Here is a 6457-nt window from a genome sequence, read left to right on the forward strand (position 1 = left end):
ATAAAGAAAACTGAGCACTGAAGAATTCATGCTTTTGAATTGTGCTGGAGAAGACTCTTGAGAGTCCCTTGGACAGCAAGATCAAACCAGTCAATCCTAAAGGAAATCAGTCTGAATCATTGGAAGGACTGATGCTGAAGCTGAAGCTCTAATAGTTTGGCCATCTGATGCGAAGAGCTGACTCACTGTAAAAGATCCTTATGCTGGGAAAGATTGAGGGCAGGAGGAGAAGGGGGCAACAGAGGATGAGACGGTTGGATGGCATCACTGACTCAATGGACATGAATTTGAGCAAATCTGAGAGATAATGAAGGACACAGAAGCCTGGCATGCTGCAGCCCATGGGCACACACAGAATTGGACATGACTTAGTGAGTGAACAATACCTTACTTCTGACTCTAAATGTGAAGACTTACAAAATCATGAAGGTGGTTGGACCAGAGCAGTGGTTCCCAGATCTGGCTGGTATTTTTTCAGACCTTCTTCCAGATATTCTGATTTTCAAGGCAGATAGGCATGAAAGGTATGTGTTTTTAAGCTCCCCAGGTGAGTCTGATGTCAGGAATGGGTTTGTCTTGTCTCTAGACGAACTTTGATGTCACTTCCAAGATAAAGCACCCTCATCACTGTGGGAGACAGCCAAGGGCAACAGAACCAGCTCCTGATGGGCCCTTTATCAGCTGAAGCCAGAGCTGGGAGCCCTGTGAGTTTTGAAAGCAGTCTATTTGGAAATAGAGGTGGGCCTTCTACTCTGCTTATGGGCCTCAAAACAAGTTTTCTATACATATATGTATCCAAACACTGGTAATATATATATCAACCAAAGGCAATTATCAACACGAAGGTTAGAAAATGCTATTATGCCATTTCCAAAAAAGAGCCATTATTTCAGTCTTTTAGAAAACACCATATGTGGTGAATACACTCTTGAGGAAACATAGCAACGTTTATAGTTATAGAACAGAAAGCCACGGGATGCATAATATTGCTAATCTGCTTTACTGGAAAGTAATTAGAACACTGAGCATTGGCTTATATTCCCTTTTCAGGGAGTCATTTTAACTGAGAGCCAGATAGACAGCACAAAGCTCTGTAACTGAGATAAAAAGTTATTAAAACTGTCAAGGCCCATACATACTTAAGGATAAAATAAACTGTAGCTGATGCCTTCTTTCCATTGGACATGTGCTTGGCAATTCAAAATTAAGTTCCAAATGAGTCATTTGGTTAGTTTTGATGGAAATGTCTGAGATGCTTTTTGGATGTTATTTCTGAAATAGAAATTATCATGTATTTCTACTAATTATTGGCAGATTTATGTTTACATATGAACCCCTAAAGAATTCTCTCCAGGAAAGCCGTCTTAGTAGACATCTTAGGATAAAGGTCTTCAGCGCCAATGTTCTCCTCTGGGTTCCTGCATCGTCACTGTCAAAGCCATTCTTTGGACATTTGCTGTATATTCCTGATCTGTTATAATGTAGGTGTTTTTGTTTTTTGTTAAGCACTTCCTGGTAGACAGCTGTTTTCAGGCTATGTCCTCTGTCCAGGTTAGAAAGAAGAGACTCTTAGACTGTCCGTGTTGACATTGGTGCGCAGTTACCTGAAGAGTCACCCTGGCTCTCCTCCTTGGTGGACAGGGTTTGGGTGTGATCAGTGGAGTCCACTGGGTCTGTAAACCCACCAAGTGAGTATTTACCTTGTTCATGAATTTACAGTTGGGATCAGCATACTTAGTCAGTGGCTGTAATGCCCACATTGGTTCCTCAGTCTGTGAAATAAGGGATCTCATGGTGGGGAAGGTCAAATTGAAATTTCTGGAACTGTCAACCCCCAAATTTAAAAAAAACTATCATATCCCAGGGGTGGTAGAATGGTAGGAATCAGTGCCAACTTTAAGGATCTAAAAGATGCAGGGGTGGTATCCCCATTAGATCTCATTTGATTCTCTAGCTTGACCCATGGGGGAAAAAAAAACAGATGGGTTCTAAAGAGAACTCTCCTACATTGTTGGTAGAAATGTAAATTGGTGCAGCCACTATGGAAAACAGTATGCGGGTTCCTTAAAATGCTAAAACTAGAGTTGCCATATGATCCATCAATCCCACTCCTGGACATATATCCAGAAAAAAAAACAAACTATTCAAAAAGATACTTGCAAAAAAGCCAGAATGGCTGCCCCAAGGAAGCCCGCACCACGCAGGCAGTGAGGTCTGGGTAACAAGCTTCTGCAGGAAAGGGGGAGGGGGTTTCCAGGAAGAGCCATCGCCAGGACTATTGCCCTGAGACACACAGGTTCTGGTTACAGCCACCCCTTTTTAATTATACTTGGAAAAATCGTGGCCAGAGAAAAAAAAATGATAACATTTTTCCTCATGGTGAATAAACAAGGGCAGACCTGACTTTCTAAGTACTATGAACATGTGGAGATTAATAAGCGTAGGCTTCTGGAAACAGAAGTCATAAAGAGCTGTCCCTCTCGATCCAATGAACAATGCTCTTTCATTGACTATAAGGACTTTAAGCTGATACACCGGCAATATGCAGCTGTCTTCATTGTGGTTGGAGTTAATGACATAGAGAATGAGATGGCAATTTATAAATTCATCCATAACTTTGTGGAAGTTTTAGATGACTACTTCAGCCAAGTGAGTGAACTAGATATAATGTTTAATTTGGATAAAGTACACATCATTTTGGATGAGATGGTATTAAATGGCTGCATTGTGGAAACAAATTGGGCAAGGATTCTTGCCCCTCTACTAATTCTTGATAAGATGTTAGCTGAAAACAGAGAGGCTCTGCCAGACAACATCGACTCAAAGGAAATGAGAATAGCATGGAGTACCCCTCAACATTGCTAGCCCACAAGAACCAGAAGACCAAACATCGGAAAACGAGCTATCCTTCCAAAGACTTTTAAACAGGTGTTTTCCACAGCTCCCAAACGAAAAGCAAAAGTGTATTTTAAATACGATGTACAAAGAAAAATTTTCTCTAGACAGAGAGACAAGTTTTATTTTCTGACCATAAGCATTTTTTTTTCCTCACTGGTTTAGATTTTGTGTAATACTAAGGGAAACTTTTTGGTCTCTGCTTGACTTTGCAAAGAGATAAATTCAGGAATAGCACCACTGGGTGGGAAGAAAATGTGAGAGCTCTGTGTTGGCCAATAAACTGTTAAAATTAAAAAACAAAACAAAAATAACAAAAAGATACTTGCACCTCAATGTTCACAGAAGCACTGTTTCCAGCCAAGACACGGAAACGACCTAAACGTCCATCAGCAGATGAACGGATAAAGAAGGTGTGGTTTATACACTTACATAGTGGAATAACACTCAGCCATAAAAAAGAACAAAGTAATGCTATTTGCAGTAACTTGGATGGATTTAAAAATTATCATATCAAGTAAAGTCAGAAAGATAAATATGATGCAATATCACTCACATGTGCAATCTAAAAATATGATACAAATGAACCTATTTACAAAGTAGCAACAGACTCACAGACATAGAAAACAAATTTATGGTTACCACCAGGGGCGGTAAAGGATACCTTAGGAGCTTGGGATGAACAGATACACACTACCATATATAAAGTAGATAAATAACAAGGACCTACTGTATGGCAGGGGGAACTACATTCAACATCTTGTAATAACCTATAGTGGAAAAGAATCCGAAAATACATATGTATAACTGAATCACTCTGCTGTGCATCTGAAACTAATACAACACTGTAAATCAACTTCAATAAAAAGTTGGTTTGAAAAAAAAGAAACAGTAGAGGAGTTTTACAGTGGACCTTTAAAGATTCAACCAGGTAACTGCAAATAGATGGGGAAACAGTGGACACAGTGACTGACTTTATTTTTCTGGGCTCCAAAATCACTGCAGATGGTGATTGCAGCCATGAAATTAAAAGACGCTTGCTCCTTGGAAGGAAAGTTATGACCAATCTACACAGCATATTAAAAAGCAGAGACATTACTTTGTCAACAAAGGTCCATCTGGTCAAGGCTATGGTTTTTCCAGTAGTCATGTATGGATGTGAGAGTTGGACTATAAAGAAAACTGAGCACTGAAGAATTGATGCTTTTGGACTGTGGTGTTGGAGAAAACTCTTGAGAGTCCCTTGGACTGCAAGGAGATCCAACCAGTCCATCCTAAAGGAGATCAGTCCTGGGTGTTCATTGGAAGGACTGATGTTGAAGCTGAAACTCCAGTACTTTGGCCACCTGATGAGAAGAGGTGACTCATTGGAAAAGACCCTGATGCTGGGAAAGATTGAGGGCAGGAGGAGAAGGGGACGACAGAGGATGAGATGGTTGGATGGCATCACTGACTTGATGGACATGGATTTGGGTGGACTCCAGGAGTTGGTGATGGACAGGGAGGCCTGGCGTACTGTGGTTCATGGGGTCGCAAAGAGTCGGACATGACTGAGCAACTGAACTGAACTGAATTGCCCCAGTTGCAGCCACTAAATGGTATTTTTCTAGAGCAGGTGAAAGCAACCTCAGGTAGTCACATGATATGTGACTACTCATTTGGCATATGTGTTTTTTTTTCTATTCTAATCATAAATAAGGATGAGAAACAATTTGCATTCACATGAACAGGTCGCATTGTACATTTACAATTTGCCCAAGAGCTATATTAACACTCCTTCTAATCATAATATATTCTAAATTATCTGGACTATCTAGATCTCCCACAAAGAATCACATTCATTCATTACACGCATAACAACTAGGCTGGATAAATGAGAAATCTAGCATACTCGAGGCCTTGGTAAGACCCATGCACCCCAGAAGGTGGTAGACCAGCCTTACAAAGATTCAAGGGGCTACATCAGGAAACATTTTGGTGTCCAGTGGTGCTAGGCATGCCAATAAATCCTCTCCAAAGTAAAAGAATGATTGCAACTTACCTTCTACCCTGCAGTAGGAAGCGCAGTGCATTCAGGCTCTGACAGCAGCATATTCCGTACTCGGGAACACTGCCCCAGTCTCTGGACCAGGTGACCTGACGTACTTCCAGCCTTGGGTGGGGCTGCAGGAAGGATGGAGTTCTTCCACAGGTCCAGACTGGCGGTACGGCCCTGGCTCCTGAGTCTCCCGAACCAGCAGAACCTACAGTGGTAGAGACATCCGTGGTGGGAAGAGATGCCGTGTGGAGTGTACAGAAGCCTCAGTGGAGGATCAAAACACAAGTCCATGCAGCAAGGCCACGCCGTGGCAGGGAAGAATTAGACTCCTTTAAAAGACAGCTCCTCGCTGACTCCTGAGCTCTGGAAGGGACGGAGTGCTTGGCCAGAGGCAGCCATGCAGACCAACGGCTCAGCACGAGCTTGGGCCAGTCAGACCCGCTGAGTGGGCCCAGCAGCAATTCACCACAAAATGGAAAGGGTCAAAAGTCAGCCGGACAAGAGGGCATAAGCAAGCTGTGTGGGCAAGCAGCTCAGACCCCTCGCCAACCACTTTGCCCTTCACTCAGCTCAAGCCCACGGCCATCTGGGGAGTCGTGTCTGATCAGCTGACCACCACGCTTTAAGCACGGGTTGGCTCAGCGGGTGATGCAAACTAGAAATGGATGGCAGCTGCGTCAGCCTCTCTTGAAAGTAGAGTTTCAGGGCCTGTGACTGGTTACATCAGGACCAGAAAATAGTCCAGCCTATGGAAGTTAAACACCAGCAGCATCGGACCATGCTGGAAGGATTTATTTTTCAATGATGGATACCCAGGATAAGATCATTGTCACAGGTGCTCATTATCCAGCAGATGCTAATTTTCTTATATTAACTGACAATCTGAAGGCCAGGCAGCGGGGCTACCCTCAAACTAATTGTAAATGATGTAATTCAGTGGCCCAGATCTCCTCAGTTTCTAATATCATCTTCTTCACCTACAGAGGGGATAAGGCTTTGATACTGGGTCACCTCAAATCACAATACAAAACAGGTTTTGCCAGAAGCCTATAGCAGTCTAGGGTACAGGCAGGTCCTCAGCAATTCGCAGGAACAAATGCAAAGCTTCTGCCCATTTGAATTACATTAAGTGGCAAAACCTGGCTGCCACTTAAAATAACACACTTAATTTGAAGTCTGGTTCCTTGAAAAGAGGTAAACAAATGACTATCCCTTCTTGGAAAACTTGTTCAAAAAAGGCACTACATTTTACATACAGGAAGACAAATACACAGTCATTTCAATCACACTACACCCAGGAATCCGGTCCTGTACCTACTTCTATAGGCAAGTTAATTAGCTTTCTCTGATCATCACCTTTGCTGCCACACTTTTGGAATGACCACTTCGCAAGCACAATCATATTCACATGTAACACGCAGCCCTGGGACTGCTCCTTGCTTTGCGGCAGTGCTTTTTGCAAAGTCTGGCACATGGGGCCTCCCCGGGCTGTGTCGTCTTATCTGAACCCGGCAGGGATGGCAC

General features: G+C 42.8%; 1 pseudogene; it reads left to right on the plus strand.

Annotated features, from left to right (window-relative positions):
• Window positions 1–2358: 2358 nt before the first annotated feature.
• LOC122675879 lies at window positions 2359–2865 on the plus strand (annotated as a pseudogene).
• Window positions 2866–6457: the final 3592 nt, after the last annotated feature.

This window comes from Cervus elaphus, chromosome 19, assembly GCF_910594005.1.
Source record: "Cervus elaphus chromosome 19, mCerEla1.1, whole genome shotgun sequence".
Taxonomy (NCBI): domain Eukaryota; kingdom Metazoa; phylum Chordata; class Mammalia; order Artiodactyla; family Cervidae; genus Cervus; species Cervus elaphus.